Genomic DNA, 18,780 nt, shown 5'->3' with positions numbered 1-18,780 from the left:
AGAGGATAGTGTTAGGACTGGCCGACCTGGTGTCAGGATAATGTGGCTGGGTAGGAAATGAGGCCACATGTCTGCGGCATAAGGCCCCAGTGCTAGCAATCACTATAAACTGCCACACTGCAGACATCCTAGTGATATGACTGAAAGGTTCTTAAAGTTACGTTAAAAATCCAAATCACACACACACACACACACACACACACACACACATTACTATTTAGCAATCATTAAGACATCAGTATATTTTTGAAGGAGGGAGAAGACTACCATAAAGATGTTTATCTCATAGAATTTAATTTTGGCGGAGGCACAATATCAACCAGCGGTAGGTGTATATCAGTTCTAATTTGGATCGAGATATATCTTTACTTTACTGTCAAGAACAGATCATTTCTCTTTGAGCCTAATGCCTTGAAGACCAACACTTACAGGTTACAGAAGATGTTCTTTTGGTGCTGGTGGCTTGTATATGAGGAGGCGTGTATACATTTTCTAGGAACAATCGCATCATTTCATGTAATATTTTGACCAATTTTGTACCTTGTAAACAAATAAAGAAACATACATACATTTAATTAGTCTATTGTTTCAGGTCTTCTTCTGTGTGGAACGAAGTGATGAAATCCAGCTGAGCATCCAACCTAGAGCCTATATGAATTTATTATTTATTGTCAAGCGATCTATTTTCGGCTTTCCAAAAACGTTATAAAATCAGTTAGCGACTTACAAACAGACACACATACAAGTGATCTAAGAGAATTAGAAATATATAAACTCCAATAATGCAGGCTTCTTATGATTGTTTTCGTGTTCATATTTTCTTTTTGTCATTGGAAAACAAACCTGTTTAAAGACGAACATTGTTTGTTTCATATACATCAATTCCGAACATAGGGAAAATTCATCAAGAATTTCGCCGTATTTGAACAGAAAGGAATCGAGGGAGAAAAGAAAGACAACAGGAGATAAACGGGTTGTCAGCATTTATTGTGGTTTTATACGAGTAGGGTAGATAACAAAATATTTGCAATAATTCTCTTCAGCATCTAGTGTTCCATGAATTGCATTATCGTTTTACTGAAAAGAAAATATAAAAGATTATTTTAGTTTTCATCAGACTGTTAATGACAAAGTTTAGTGAACATTCAATAACTATGTTAGACTTGTTGGGCACAATTTATAAAATGATTCATTAAATCATTGGGAATCATCATAAAAATATCATTCCTTCGTCAAGGCATTAGTAAACCTTGACGTGTTTGGTTTATAAAATGTAATGAACCTATAGATTAAACAACATCATTATATTTACCCTACATGAAATTTTTTATTTTTAAAATGCATAAAAAATGCGGTGTGAACATACATTTTGTTTAAAGCCATCAAAGCAATACAAACCGGCTGAAAAATTATTTCATATTATAATTTCCTTTCTCATAACGAAGAATACATTTAAATAGAAAAAACAAAACCGTCAAATACCAGAAATACATTTAATAGCAAACGTTATATATTAATAACTTAAGTCACTTTTGTCGCCTTCGCATCAATTGATCATAAAAAGGCACCGACTCTTCAAACACAGGAATAAGTTATCAATGGTTATAATAAAAGGAATGTTCACTCATTTTGGTCTAATTTCCTGATAGTTTCATTCTTTTCCTTTCTGTATAGTCTGTTTGAATTATTCTCTATTCATTAATATATTTATATTGGTATGCATGTATTTATGCACGTGCGTATGCCTACCTTTCCGTTCGAGTGTTTGTTTGTGTATTATCTATCTTCAGAACGATAGGTAGATGAAAATGGATTGAGAAATATGTGCTTACCCCCTTGTTATATTCGGCAAAGGCGGTGGCATTGATAGAGCTGTAAGCCTCATTTAAGGCGTCTGCCTTATCTTTAAAATTAACATCGATTCCAGCCGGTTTACCGCCTGTCCCACCAGATCCCGATCCGAATAAGCCCAGAAGCGGCAGAATAAACAACACTGTCGAAGAAATATAAAAAGTATCTCATTATCGTGATCAAAGCCAAATTTTCAGGGATATTTAGGAGCAATCACAAACTTAACATTGCGTTGTATATGCCCCAGTTGTTATGTAATTTATCTGAATCATGGACAATACTAAAGTGCAGAATTGGCATGGAAAACATAAGCAATGAAATTAAAAATATCTTGGATTTTTATATCAAATACGACTTTTACAATATCCTGATAAGATGTTCAGTAAATGAAACGAAATACTGAACACGAAATGAACACAACAAATTAAATCATACGTGGCAAGATGAAGGGAAAGGATGAGCCTCCAGAATCGGGCACCGGCCCATATCTAAACCCTTGCAAGCCAGATAACAAACTGAACAGCACCAATCCCGACAGAATTGCCACGAACCTCATTCTGAAAATAGAACAAACAGAATAGGAAAAATATGCACACACTGTTTGCTGGCATAGCGTATACACATCTACCTTAATGTAATAATGTATGCTAATACTTAATGGAATTCATTACGGTAAGAAGCAATTAAAAAAAATATAAATATAAAAAAGCATCAATGACTCTCTCAAGGGTAAGCAGAAGCCCAGTGACAATGGATAATGAATGTTAATGCTGGTATTGTCAGTGTCATCTAACGCCATATAAGTTTAGACAAGCTTGTGGTATATTTTTTTCTGTCAAACTTCAAGATATGCAATAGCGATATATATATATATATATATATATATATATATATATATATATATATATATATATATATATATATATATATATATGTATGTATGTGTGTGTGTGTGTGTGTGTGTGTGTGTCCTCTCAATTTGCTTATTAGTCACCCAATAACTTATACTTACAACCATAACAATGAAATGTCTGGGATATATTATGCGCGTACATAAATTTACATAAAATAACAGATGTCGCTATGGCTCATCGATTTCTAGTTCAATATAAAATATCTTCCAGCATGCGCAAGTCATGTAAAGTTTTGCAAAGACAACGGTTTTTCTGTTTTAGTTGTTTGTGTTGTCTATGTTTTGTATTTGCCTTTGAAAAAGACTAATTAACAGTCGAAAACGCTTAGGCTTGTTAGACTCTTTAAACAGTGCTGTCCAACCGGCGGCCCGCGGGTCGCATGCTGCCAGTGGTTTGATTTTCAATGGCCCGCCAGAGCTCGAGCAGCTATATAGTCGTTGCTTTTCAGTTTTCTGCTTCTGCCCTCGGCTTCAAGAAAATCATTTTTTCAGTGGCCCATGGTATCAAAAAGGTCGGAGAGCACTGTCCTAGACGGATGACCAAGACATGTTTAAAAAATACTTTTTCGTCCATGGTTTCTATTAAAGAACATCATTTACTTGGTTCAGACAATCATTCATTTTTTTTTATACAACGACTTCTGCAAATCTTTCTACTATGCAACGACTTCCGTAAATATTTCTTCTATACAACGACTTCCGGTTTGTATTTGCTTGTTCAAAGTTAATTATTTGTGAACGTACTAACCTCTCCTAAAGTAACATACTCTCCGTCCCATCGAGCCAGTTCTAATGATTGGAACTACATACAGATAATATTATGAACTGTTTTCAGAGACTAAAAGTTTTAACTTTTCATATTGCCTTTCGAGACAAAAAGAGGTTAAAAGAACGTTTTTGTAGTTTGTATGCAATTAATAACTGCTTTTCTTGCGAGGAAAATATATTCAGAACATCATAGTATTATTTTTAACCAAAGTCCATGCCATTTAGTTAAAAATAAGCCATATCAAAGAACCATCACTATTTGAAGCTACCTTGATTTCAGAAATCAATATACAATAATGTGACAATAAAAATCAACCTGTCTTAGTGCAGCTTCCAATCCAAACCTACAAGAACGATGTTCACTATCTGCTATGAACAAACCCTTCTACTATGTTCACCACAAGCTGAAATAAATTCAAGCTTGTTCCATTAACGAATCATATTTGAGTTCCTACATTCCATTAATGTTTCGAATATATTTTCCTGTTGGCAGATCAGCAACCAATCAAAAATTGTCAAAGTCCTTCCTTACCCTCGATTTTCTACGTTCTTCCGGAGATCAATCGTTTCTAGCAGCCTAGTTTTTGAAGTAAGATGCTCTTAGGCATACACGCGTGACTGTGAAAGCCTAGTCTACATTTATTTTTAAGGTTCCGTACCCTTCGGTTACTGACCTTATGAGTTCCTCCCTTATTACAAAGTTGTTTCGTAGTAGTTTCAGTAGTGAGTGCTTTTTGTAAGCTTAATGGAAAAAACAATTTCAAAATTGTTATAAATCTATAAATCAAAGTATTTTTCTTCGCGGATCTAACAGGTCCATTCCCCCGCCCCCGCCCCCCGCCCCAAAAAAATTTCAAATCAAATCATCAAGCAATGTACAAAATTTACCACCCAATTACTGTAAAAGAGAAATAATGAAATGCGTATTAATGATGCTACAAGTTATTTGTTTTTTGTTGTTGTTTTTTTAAACAAATCTTTATCGAACCAGAGCCACAATGACACACACACACACACACACACACACACACATATATATATATATATATATATATATATATATATATATATATATATATATATATATATATATATCCACTAGCTAATGTCCGTCCTCCGACGGAAGTGATGAACGAAAGTTGTAACATAAAATTAAAAGGGTAAAACAAATAATGGTTTAAGCGAGTTATAAAGAAAGTTTGAACATAAAAATACAAAAAGGTATTAAAATTCTTAGGACGCTGCCACGAGTTTCCAACCCCGAGCGATGACAAACAAAAAGACAAGTGATGACATACACACACACATACACTTTTATATATATATATATATATATATATATATATATATATATATATATATATATATATATATATATATATATATATATATATAATTATGTCTGAGCTCGATGAATATGGACACAAACAAAGACTTTGTCCATCAATGTATTATACATACTAGGAAGCTGGCAAAGAGGAGAATGCCAATGCTTTATTTGCAACAAATCTAAATGTACCTAGTGAGACTATTGACCCTAGCCTTTCAATGGACACTATTGTAGATGAAAAAGTTAATGGATTTTAAGGGTTTCTATGTGACTTTGAAGATGCTAATATATATGAACATTTAAATATAGAAATAGGATGTAAGAATGATAAAAGTAGTATGGAAACAATCTCACTGAGTACCCCATTGCATGATGACATACATATAATTGATATGAAACTAAACACAAAAGGTTTTAACATAGGTCACTTAAATGTACAAGGTACAGTTGGAAAAATAGACCAGATTAAGTTAATATTGTCTTCCAATTAAAATAATATACATGTTTTAGGACTCACTGAAACCAAATTAAATGCTAACCACAATGAGGATCTATTTCACTGTCAAGGCGACAATAAACCATTACGTAGGTACAGAGAGACAGCGGGGTGGGGGTGGGGGGTCTTGTTGTATATAACAGGGAAGATGTAAATGCAGAAAGGCGACTTGACTTGGAGTCACATTAAATTGAGAGTATCTGGGTGGAAATTTTTCAAAATAATGCATAATCATTCCTAGCTGGTTTCATTTGTAGGCCACCTTCCACCAAAGCAATTTGGAATGATAACTTTTTTGAAACAAATGGAAAATGTTCTAGCACAGGAGAAAGAAACATATATACTCGAAGATATAAATAAGGACCTTCTCATTACTCAAATAAGGAACAACTGGATGGAATTTATTGAATCATTAGGCCTAGACCAGCTCTTAAATGAGCCTACACGGGTAACAGAAAAATCACTCTTATTGATCACATTGTGTTAATGTACCGAATGCTGGTCTTAGTGACCACTATTTACTTTTTTGACAAGAAAGGTTAAATGCAAGAAAAATAAGAAAATATACACACAAAACAATCACTTACAGATTGCCAAAGTTTTTAATGAAGAACAATTTCTCAATGACCTATATAAAGTTCCATGGAATATGATCCAAAATTGGACGACATAGATGAAACTCTGAGGGTGTGGACTGACTTATTCACGGATGTAGTCTTTAAGCACGCACCACTGAAAGTACATCGAGTAAAGACTGAAATTCAACCTAACTGGCTTACTACTGAAATCCTAGATGCTATGAAAACACGAGACCACTTCAAGGCTATGGGAAACCATGCATAACATAAAGTATGGAGAAATAAAATAACAAGTATGATTAAAAAAGCTAAGAAAACTTATTATCAATCATTGCTTGAAAACAAAAAGAGCAACACAAACTCCATCTGGAAAGTTTTCAGTTAACTCACTGGAGGAACACAAAGATCAGACAAATAAAATTCACTCACTTCTGGTAAATGACACCATAGTCACTGATGACACTGATATTGCAAATGTTTTCAATGATATTTTCACCGACATTACCACAAAGTAAAAACAACAGTGATAGAAAACAACTTTAATGAACTGAAAAAGTTATGCAGCAGTAAAATCTCTAAGGAGGTATGTTTCTCCATCCCACCAGTAAAAAAAAAACCCTTGTTAAAAAATGTCTCAGTGAAGTTGATACCAAGAAATCTACAGGACTTGATCAGATTGGTCCACGACTCTGCTATTGTAGATAGCATAACATTCATAATCAATTTAAGCATTGCAACCTCATCTGTCCCCAAAATATGGAAAACAGCAAAATTAACTCCTATTCACAAATCTGGTTCTAAGGATGACGCTGATAACTACCGACGAATCTCAATGCTACCAAACTTGTCAAAATTGATCGAAAAACATGTCAATGACTCATTCATGTCATATTTAACCAAACACTTGCTGTTACACCCTAATCAATCAGGCTTTAGACAGAAACATTATTGTGAGACTGCCTTGATCTCCCTAACTGATAAATGGCTTCAAGCACTTGACCAAGGTAGAATAATAGAATCTGTATTTGTATATTTCAGGAAAGCTTTTGACATGGTGGATCATGAAATCCTTTTGAAGACACTGAAAATCTACCAGTGTGATGAAAGAACAATTAGATGGTTTACTTCATACTTAAGTGAGAAAACACAACATGATTAGATAAATCATGTTCTGTCTGAACCTGGAACAATTAGATATGGAGTAACACGACTCAATTCTAGGTCCATTACTACCCATTTTATTTATTAATAACCTACCACTTTTACTAAAAGACTCATTATCATCTACAGATCTTTATTCAGATGACACAACATTGTCAGACATCCACAACACAAAGCATGAACTCGAAATTTCGTTACAGAATGCCCTAAACAAACTGGAAAACTGGTGCACATGCAATGGCATGGTGGTAAATACTGGTAAAACTAAAATATTACTTATCTCAAAACGGCAAGAAAGGACTAATCTTGATAGTGATGAACTATGTCTGATACGGAAGGATAAAAATTTGCAAATGGTCTGTCATGATAGCCTACTTGGTGTTTTGGTAGATAATAACCTCTCATGAACTGAACATATCAAACATAACAGTAAAAAAGTCAATTCAAGTTTATGGCTTCTCAGTATGATAAGACATTTTCTCCCTGAAAGGCACACAAAAGCTATTTTATAACAGTTACATACAACCCTAGACTACTGTAATACAGTATGGAGTAATTTAAATGATAAAAACATTGCAAAACTGGCACATCGTCAAAAAAGAGCATTAGGGCTAATATCAATCCAGAAAGAAAGCAAAGAAAATTTAGCTGGTAAATTAGAAATATTACCTATTAAAGACGGAATCTGTTTGAGAAAAGCCAAATTAATGTACAGGATATCCCATAATAGGGCTCCGGAATATTTACAATCACTATTTCAGTATAGGCTACCTGGTAATACTCCCCACCTGCGATCCATGTCTACCAAACAGTAAAAAATTCAAAAACCAAATAAGGAGTTAGTTACAAAAAAGTTTCCAATACTCTGCAACTCTGCTCTGGAATAGTATTCCAGTTGAGATTAGACATTCCCACTCTATTTCCTTCTTCCAAACCCAATATATCCAGTGGCTTCAGAGATGCAGCTAAATTAAATAACTTCATTTGTATCAGGGCCTAAAGGTAGATTATTTCTTGGCTAATTATGTTACCCTCTTTAAATAAGGTCATTATTATTATTATTAAGCCAATCCTGCGCTGCTCTTCGTTGTTGGGTCCTAATGTGGGTGACGATTCCGATCCGAGATGCGCATATTCTGGAGCAGTGTGCACACAGGAGGCATGGGCTGGTTCTTGACGTAGAGGCCTTCCTGCGTTCCCTGGCATTGGCGACCTTTGTTATGCGGTCATCCTAGAAGGTTTGCACCCATTACTAACCACTGCAAGCCATTCCAGGTCTATCCTTGGCACATGACTCCAGGTTTGTCACAGATAACGAGCAGGATCTCAGACCGTCCTTGAATATTTTTTTTCGGGCGACCACTTTTTCTGTGTCCACTAGATAGAGCTCCATACAAAATCTGACGAGTCATTCGAGTCTCCTCCATACAGATGACATGACCCGTCCACCGGAGTTGGGCTGTCATGACCATAGCTTCGATACTGGTTAAGACTGCTCTATGCAGCACTTCTAGGTTCCTCATTCTGTCTTGCCATCTGACGCCCATAATCCAGCGCTGGTCTTTCGTGTGGAAGCGCTCAAGTTGTTTGATGTGCTCCTTGTATGTTCTCCAGGTCTCACATCCATACAGTAGGCTTGCTAGCACAAATGCTTTATATACCTTTATACTGGTGGACAGATTTATATTCCTATGTTTCAACACGCGAAAGCGGAGACGTCCTAATGATTAACTGGCGCTGCTGATGCGTGCCGTTATCTCTTTGTCTAGCTATCCACCTGAAGATATGATGCTTCAAAGGTACTTGAAGTGATCGACATGTTTCAGGTGGGTATGTTCGATAGACACATTCGGGGTGCAAGCTATGGTGCCTGGGACAGGCTGGTGAAGCACCTATGTCTAGTTCAGACTAATAGTGAGTCCGAAATTTTTCGAGGCTTCCGCGAAGCGAGTATCGATGATATGGAGATCTGCTTCCGTGTGTCCCATGAACGCACATTCATCGGCAAAAAGTTCTTCAAGAATAAATTTCTCCATTATTTTTGATCCCAGCATTCAGTCGGCGAAGGTCGAAGAGAGAGCCATCTTGTCTGTACTTTATGTACACACCTTTCTGGAGATCACGTGTAGCATGGTTCAGGACACAAGTAAAATATAGGTTGAATATATATATATATATATATATATATATATATATATATATATATATATATATATATATATATATATATATATGAGAGAGAGAGAGAGAGAATGATAGATGAGAGAGAGAGAATGATAGAGAGATAGAATGAGAGAATGGATGGATGGATGCATTCAGTCGGCGAGCCATCTAGTCTGTACTTTATGTACAAACGTTTTTGGAGATCACGTGTAGCATGGTACAGGACACAAGTAAAGAATAGTTTGAATATATATATATATATATATATATATATATATATATATATATATATATATATATATATATATATATAGAGAGAGAGAGAGAGAGAGAGAGAGAGAGAGAGAGAGAGAGATTGATGGATGGATTGATGGTTGTATGGATGGAATGTTGGTGGACGGACGCATGGGGTGGAGATGAGATTAATCGATAATTATAAAGAAAGACACATGGATATACGGACATAGAGATATATTGATACATATGTACAAGGGTAGGTAGGTTTCATTTATATATAATTATTTGTTAAACTTTTGTTAGCCATATTTTGGGGTTGCATACAACTTCGATAGCATTTCGATATAACTAATTACGTTTCTAATTTCAAGGGATATGTAATATTATTTGTAATTTAAGAATAACTCCATTTGGCAATCTATGCTATTATTAATTACAAAAGCGTCAATATAGTTGTGAAGGAGGGACAAGTCCTTCCTGGAGAAATTTTTCTCATTGAACTTAAACATACTGAATTCACAACATGAACCAACTGTTGGTGTACATTACTTCTTATCCAGTGTGAAATGCACGTTTTTACTTTACTGTCGAGAACAGTTCAATATCATTGAACCAAATTATATTAAGGCTAACACCTACAGGCTGATGGGGATTTTCTTCTCTTTGTTTCTTGTTGTTTGGTATGAAGGTGGGATGAATGTACACGTGTTTGAAAGATTTGCATAATTTCATGCAATATTTTGACAAAGTCTGTACACTGTAAACAAATACACTCATTTGAAGGCATCCCCATTTTCCTTTAAATGGTTTATTATTTCATGTCTTCTTTCGTATGGAGTTCCAGTCTTGCGCCTATAACGTTATTCATTTGATAATCGATTTATCTTCGGCATTTGTAGCATCTGCATATCTTTAAAGTTAACATCTATTCGATCTGGTTCACCGGCTGTCTCTCCCAATCGGATTAAGCACAAAGGCTGCAGAACAAACAATCCTCAAGAAGAAAAATACAAAAATTCTCCTTATCGTGATCAACAGGAACATACAGTAAAGGCGCATGTAATATAATGAGGTTCGGTAAAATCTTCTGGGATAATCAGGAGTAATCTGATACTTAACGATGCGTTGTAGTTGAACCTTGTGTCAGCGCATCTGAAACATGGGCAAACTAAATTGCAGAATAGGTGTGGAAAACTGCATCAATTTGTATTGATAAAGCCCATCTGGAGTTGCAAATGACGAAATTTATTTTGTCTTTTCGTGAGTGGAATTCGCCAAAATCATATCAAAATGTATGATATATTTTGCGTTTCTAATCTTGTCAATTCAGTCATAAATTCTTTGCATTGAAAATGAATTGGTTTTGGTGACAATGTTACCATTTCTATAGTTAGGCCCAAGATGATATGACGACAGGAAATAGGTGCTCATATTCAAATGATAGCCGCTTTTTTTCTTCTGGTTGTTGATGTGAAAATTCCCGGCCAAGATTGTTTAATATTTATGAATTCCGATGATTGGTTAAACAAATATCACACTGTCAGATTGCATTCCATTATTTACAACCTCACTGTGTGGGACAGGTATGAGGAATACTTATGAAATACGATAGAGAATTTTCACTGATAGCAAAGTACGGACGATAGTGATACATTATTTACCCGTGTAGTTTTGGAGCAAGAAAATTTATGCTAATTTATCTTATGAAAAAATAATAACGGAACACGCTTTATATTATCAAATTGAGAAAAACTATGACCTCATACATACATAAATAATATTATTAGGTTTCGGCTTCTAGAATAATGGGTCGCCAGAAATGAACTGTTTGTTTGAGTGGCGTCTTATCTATAACCGCTAATATCATTTTACTCCTCACCACTTCAAATGTCTTTGTACAAAGACTCCAAAAGTCTCGGTGGCTCAATGGTTACCATGAGATGGCGCGGGTTCACATTCTAAATTCGGATTACTCTAGGTCTGGTGTGTCCATGGGCCATGTACTTTATTCAAAATTGTAGATATGTGAGTGGAGTTTCTTTGTTCACTGAGAATGGATGCCAGGACTGTTGAAATCTGAACTATTTTTCAGGCTCCGCTGTAAAAGGTGCTTAATACTCATTGCATCCATCGCTTTTTTGTATCAACCAATCAGAATGAAGAATGATCTATGGCGGGAGACTTAGGTGATGTACAATGTATGTAGAGTGTAGAAAGAGAAAAAATAAGATTTTGACAGATGTTCTGAAACCATGAAATTGCTAAACATATACTCCTTTAAAGTATATATATTATCTAGTGTCTTTATAAAATCAAAACTTTGAATATTTAACTGTGCTAGTGATTACATGACAATCAAAGTGTTTCATGTGCCACGAGAGAGATAAAGAATCAATAAGAGAACTCACCAATAATGAGACTTGTTGTTTACTTTATTTCATTGGCGCTGTTCGTCAATAACAAACGTCATAAAAGGTCATAAATAAAGCAAAATTAAAACGAATCAACGATGTACGAAGCTTATTTATTTAATCAAAGATGTACGAAGGTTATGTATTTAATCATAGAAGAAAACTTTCAATCTATGAATTTGCTCAAATCTTATTTTCACGAAATGTATTATATCAAAATAGATAAAACTTTTATTCAGGTTTGATGACATAAGTGTTTTAATTCACTACATCAAGAAAATTACTTTTAGTTTTCGGGTATTGAAAATGAGCTACTTTTATGTCAATCGCTTAAACGTAAACAATATATAAAATGTCAGGATATGTACATATTTATATTGTCAAGGATTTGGATTGGATACGATGAAAATAATTCATCACGAAGAAATATAATGTGTGACTAATTTTGTGCGTCTTCTCAGAAATGGAAAATAAAGGAAGTATATGGATAGCATGTAAAAACTTTGTAGTGTTACAAGGGGTACATATTACAAAACCATGGGGAAGTTTTGTACAACATCACGAAAGATATGTTGCTGCTCAGGAAAGACGACTGGGCACATACGGAACAAAGCAATCATAACATGTAAAGAACTATGACAGGCTGAAACAAACAATGAAGCAGTTCTGGTTGCGTCAGTGACCATTATTTAGATTGACCACAAGTTATCCAAAGCCTTTTATAAGAAACCATGTCGTAAACTTTTTGTAATGACATTTAATGAAATGATTTTTGTAACGTGGTATGAAAGTTTTAATGATAAGATCAATAGTTTTATTGCATTATTTCAGGTTTAGGAAAGTCCGAAACAGCTAGTAATATCTGATTTTAGCATATGAGTCAGATTGTAAAATACTTCCTAGATTCTGATTTTTGTGCACAGTTTGAATGAAAAAGCCAGAAATGAGTCTGCAGAATATTTTTCACCTGGTACACAAATTGAAACCTACCCACTGAATGCTTATCTGACTTTGGTCTACGACATGAATGTGATGTTTTAGATGACATTTTATTAAACTCCATGAATAAAGTGGAAAACATTATAAGCAGCCAGCAAATATAAATAACATTTAACCACAACCACTAGAGAGTCAACTACCCTTCTCTCCCACAATTCTTTTCAAATAAAATCCCTGGGCCATTGCACATATCCTTCCTTCGAACAGCAATTATCTACCCACCACAATAGAAAACAATCTTTTTCTTCACAAAATCCGTGGGCCACCTATCCTCCTATCTACTAAATGTTTAACCGAAATACTAGGCCAGTAGTTCTTGCATTTTTTACAAACATATGCGGCCACCAACACTGACAATTTTCACAACAACATTGTCATCAACATTTAAACTTTTTAACATAATTTTTCACCAAACACTAGACCACAAACCATGAAAAGTTTCGCAAACAATCCCCACTAATACTAATACCCTTATAATTTTCATAAGACAACCATCACCTTTTACATGGAACCGATAGTTATTTTACATAAATCTAGGAAAACCCGGTTACAATGCTATGCAGTTAATGACTGCCTGTTCCTGTACGTTGTTCTCATCCACAGCCAGTACACACCAGCTAAAGACAGTAATTACAAACATAAGAACCATGCCATCCAAGCAAGACACTGTTACACAAAGAATTAAATTGAAAAATAACCAATAAAATAAGGCACATATATCAATCAGGTGCAGATATGTAATAATTAGTCTTAGATATCCAACAGTTACACTTGTATGGCACTCCAAATCGTTCAAAATGGATGAGCTGGAGCAATCGTAGGGTGAGCTTGGAGCGATCGTAGGATCAGCTTGGGGCGATCGTAGGTGAGCTTGGAGCGATCATAGGGTGAGCTTGGAGCGATCGTAGGTGAGCTTGGAGCGATCGTAGGGTGAACTGGAACGATCGTAGGGTGAGCTGGAGCAATCATAGGGTGAGCTTAGGGAGATCGTAGGGTGAACAGAAGTAATCGTAGGGTGAGCTTAGAGAGATCGAAGGGTGAACAGAAGTAATCGTAGGGTGAGCGGTAGAAAACGTTCATAATGGAAACGACTCCGTTTGGATTTTAGATTAATCTCACTTCGTGACTAACGGTCCTGCATTCATAGTGCTTTGTGATTTTTTTAAATAACCTTTTTTCCTTCAATGAATAATTATGGAGAGAAATGAAATTGACGACTTCTTGATAGACCTCGATTCTTGTCGGCAAAATATTAATAGATTTTATTTGACACAATATTTGTTGGGAATTGAATACCAAATTAGAAAACTTGAGGACTACATCGTGTTATTAGCTGTCATAGAAAGGTGCATATATCTTGTTGCAAGAAGAGAAGTTTTACACATTTTGCAGGAACTTGACTATTCCGTCCGCGGAATACTTTCAGATCGCAGTGTTCACAATCAGCGTGTAGAAAGAATGTGGGGAGAACATAACTAAGTCGTCTCTAGGTTTTACAGTGATATGTTAAAATTCATGGAGGAGCGAAACGTCTTAGACTCAGATAACGAGAAACATATTTTGGCGTTACACTATGTCTTTTTACCCATAATTCGCAGATCAGTTTGCGAGTTTATTGGACAGTGGAACGACCATGGATTAAGAACGGCAGGAAATCGTTCGCCACTCGAGTTGTGGCACAGTGGATATTTGCAAGACACCGTCGATATTTACGACCTTGGTAACTAAGGCCTAGACTTCAAGCAAATACAAGAGACCTTATCAGATGGTTCTGATGAATTAGGTCAAATAACTTTTCCAGAAAACAGCTGTTTTCTGACTGAACAGCAACGTCTGATACTTCAGACTCAGGTTGATCCCATAGCTGACGACAATAATTTTGGCATCAACATTTTTTGCAGGACACTGAACTATGTCATGTCAAATTATACTTACTAGTACCATCTTCTCTAGAATATTGCGAAAATTGTTATGCATATGTGTTTGGATTTTCAACGTAGCGTTAACAATTTTCGTCTGCAGTGTGAAAGTTTATAGTGACGTCTAGCACTGGAGCATCATGCCGCAGATATGTGGCATCATGTGCCACCTAGTCACATTATAATGACACCAGGCCGACCAGCATGAGCCATTTGATTTGTATTAACAAAATGCATATTAGGTAACGTTCGAATATTTCAAAGTGACTGAGTCAGCAGATAAAACTGATTTTTAAATGGTTTGTTTTTTTTCGTGTCTGTTTTCCTTTCATAGAAGTAAAAGAATATCCACATATCTAGTTTGCATCATTTGACCTTAACCACATTTTGTATCCAATATGCCTAGCAAACGTGAAATATATTAACAAAGTATCTATTGTTAAAACCATCGTTCCCCAGGATTATAAACTTGAATATTGCTGTCCGAACCGCTCAGTCACCACTTTATGATTTATAAATGCGCTTATATAAAATGATACAGGATCACTTATTATTATTCAGATTCTGCGAAGTCAATTTTCCAGCATCTTTTTTATATTAAAAAAACGGTTCAAGTTTACCTAAAAGAATGTAAATCTGTCGTCTTTTTAGTGCTATTTACTTCGTAATAAGTCATTTTCAAAAGAGTAAAGATGAAAAACGGATTAGTTACTTAACTGTTCTATTCTGTTTTATGCATGATAAATTCCTCAAAAGAGTGTATATCTTCAAGTTAACTCACCTCAAACCCCACAATACATGACCTACAGGCCGAGGGGTGCATTTATGTATATGTATTGGCTTCAGCGCTAAGCAGTACTTAGTTAGCGTCATGCAAAATAACAAAAGTGTTTTCGAGTGGGGTGTTTCACTCTTATTTTAAAAACGTTGTTGGCTATATCATGCCGAGGAAATGCGAACTAATTACCTTTCCCAACACAAAATGTAGTCGACCACGGCTGACCTGTGCTGGTATGGAACCCGCGACACTTCGATAACGAGTCCAGCGCTCTACCAACTGGCCAACCGCGGCTCCTGTCAAACAAATAATGGAAGTCTCAGGCATCGGGGACAATCCAGAAGAGGTTGGGGATGATGCCTCCCCTCACTTAAAAAATGAAAGAAAATAAATGAGCGTGAAACGTAATGTTTCCTAGACTAAGTTTATTTACAGCTAGATGGGAAAAGTTATGCCCTGGAAACGCGTAAAATGCAGGAGCTACCGCTTCGCCACCTGGACCCCCACTTTGCCAACTTATTTACGCCAACCCTAAACGATAGTTCTGGAATAGTCCCAAGCCCCCTTTGTTCCCGCGTTTTCTTAGTCAGTATATATAACCATATGCAAATTATTTATGTAATATAAAAAGACTGACTCCTTGTTTATATACAGTTCCGAGCTGATATCGCCTGTTGACAATAACATTGACTTTGTTTGAAAAGTAATAGATCAAAAGATTTGCGTACAGGCCTCAACTATTCGACTAGTTCCACGGTTAGGTAGAAGGTTCCGCTTTAAAGATCCATGTACTTGTATTTTCAAAGTTAACACGATTTCATATTAAAATGTATACAGTTTTCTCCTTACACACCATTCGACGTTCAAATGAAGCGCATGAACATAAAATATTTTCGTTTTGAATGTAATCTTAATGCGCGTCGCACACGTCAACACGTAACATAGTACCAGGACCGTATCACGGGTCCTGGAGTAAGAAATACTCGGACCTCTCCTAGTTCTTCTTCAAACAAACTTTTTGTTTTATAAAATTAAAAGGCGTTGTTCGGCCCGGGCTCCTTTAAGGGTAGGAAACACATTTTGAAAGCTATTTCTGAATAGACTCGAAAACACCAAATCCCCGGTCATCTTTCAATAACATACTGCCTAGTTGTGTTAGAAACATCGTTTTTCGTTGGCTATTAGACTCGCGCATGAGCAGAAGGGTAAAAGTTGGACATTTTTTTTAATTTTTATTTTTATTTTTTTTTTTTTGCTAAACGGAGCCATTATTTTCGTATGGAGACCACTCTTTATTCCAAATGCCCATCTTATCCTACTTTTTTCAAAGGCTCATCTGTCTGCTTGCAGTTGATACCGGTTTGCCTTAGGTGGCAGGGTCCAGTTTCGTAAATTGGCCCCTGACAAATTTCTTAACGTAAGGCTATGGTGTGACTTTTTCAGCTATTATTGTTTAGTATTTATAGATATGGATATATTTGTGAACTAGGTGTTTTGGGCTTGTGTTGTTCTTGAAATTGATGTCAGGCATGTACACCTTCCATAGTTGCTCTGCAGTATATTGATAGTGAAACACCAATAGTTGGCTAGGAAGAAGAGTTAGCCTCCCATAGCAGTAGACACGTGGGTTCAAGGCAAGTAGAGTATCTCAAAAACGGCTTGGATGACAACTATTCTGAATTGCATCAAACTATTTAGTAGACAATGTTTTTCAAAATTTTCATCCAGGAAAAGGGCTTGCGTTTGAACTGTGAGCACTACATGCTGTCAAAAATGGCATCTGGATGTGAAAAATGCAGGTATAAAATAGGGGTTGGGGTGAATAAACCTCTTCTGCTGTGAACTGCCATTGACTTCTCTGGTCAAGTGAATACTATTGTGAATACTATTCTTATGCTTTGTTTTAATATATGTATCTAAAAATATGGACCTTTTTGACCTCACTTGTGTATTTGATTTTTTATGATTTTTTATACTCGCTGATTGCGGCATTAAATTTGTACATAAATACTGGACCCTGCCCCCTTAGATCTGAGACCTAAAAGTCTAAAATCCGGACACAAAATGGGATTCCGACCACGGGCGAATTTTGCGTAAAAAAAAGTCGGGTCCAAAAAATGAGGTTTTTCTATCTGTATTTTGTAGTACAGCTAGATATTCCAGATTATTTGGTATCATTGTAGAACTACATCAGTCTACCTTTCTATAATACCATCCACGTTAGTGTATCATGCATGACCATGACGCTACAGAGCTCGGCAGCAGGCTACTACCTCTGCCCCGTAAAGTCGTCGCTATGGGTTAATGTGTTAACAGTTAAACGTCGCTGCCAAATGAGGATCGAAACGCGTGTTAACGAAACTACGACTCTGCAATGTAGATGAACCGAAGAAACCCTTGATGGCCAGCTCCTCATATATATATATATATATATATATATATATATATATATATATATATATATATATATATATATATATATATATATATATATACTTAGCAATTACTTGGCGTTTAAAAAGGGGAATTTGAGAGTCATTAGTCACCACTTAACCAAAATAAGAACATACCAACACTTGGACTGACAAACTTTTAAACTAAATAATGTTAGAAGGTTAAAATGGTCCTAATTTTGCATTAAGCCTTGCAATCAAACAGTGAAATGAAACTCGAATCATCGGTCCAATATTGTCATCCCATTTTCATATTTTAAAAAAATGTATTATTGTTCATGTAAACCTTGAATTTTCAGGATGCCTATTAGTTTTAATTCTTCTTGCATTCCTCACGATGTGAAATCAAAGAATTGAGAATACTGATGGTTGATGAGTTTCAGTGAGACTAAGTTATATCATTCTGATGGTAGAGTTTAAATTGCATACATTTTGATGGCTGAGACCAAGTTACATACATTCTTAAGGAATAACACAACTCGAGAGATACTGCTATTTACAGACCTTTTATCATCAACATCCTGTTCTAAATATTATTTGTAATATATGTGTTCAATTTTCTTGTCTAAATACGTCATTATAGAATCTGTATTAACAGTTTAAACACTAGAAGAGAAATTAATGTTATACTATTATTTAAAGTATTACTACAAGTGAAACAATATCCAAGTGGGTCACCTACTTGCAGGTCTAAGCATTTACTCATCAGAGCGCCCTCAGCCT

At 35.5% G+C, this 18,780-nt stretch overlaps 1 long non-coding RNA gene across 5 annotated transcripts in view; it reads right to left on the bottom strand.

Annotated features, from left to right (window-relative positions):
• Positions 1–968: 968 nt before the first annotated feature.
• The window catches only part of LOC149776783 (uncharacterized), a 30,264-nt gene continuing 12,452 nt past the window's right edge, over positions 969–18,780 (bottom strand). For 3 of the 5 annotated variants that reach the window (XR_016416119.1, XR_016416124.1, XR_016416123.1), the window contains 3 exons: positions 2,287–2,408; positions 1,833–1,993; positions 969–1,077 (listed from right to left, as the gene is read on the bottom strand). This is a non-coding gene — a long non-coding RNA (uncharacterized LOC149776783). Of the gene's footprint in view, positions 1,078–1,832; positions 1,994–2,286; positions 2,409–15,793; positions 15,974–18,780 lie in introns of all 5 variants that reach the window. The other 2 variants (XR_016416120.1, XR_016416122.1) reach the window with 2 other exon arrangements.

This window comes from Sinohyriopsis cumingii, chromosome 18, assembly GCF_028554795.1.
Source record: "Sinohyriopsis cumingii isolate HCF-2022 chromosome 18, ASM2855479v2, whole genome shotgun sequence".
Lineage (NCBI taxonomy): Eukaryota > Metazoa > Mollusca > Bivalvia > Unionida > Unionidae > Sinohyriopsis > Sinohyriopsis cumingii.
Note: the sequence above shows the minus strand (reverse complement) of the source record. Positions and strands in the feature narration are given on the sequence as shown.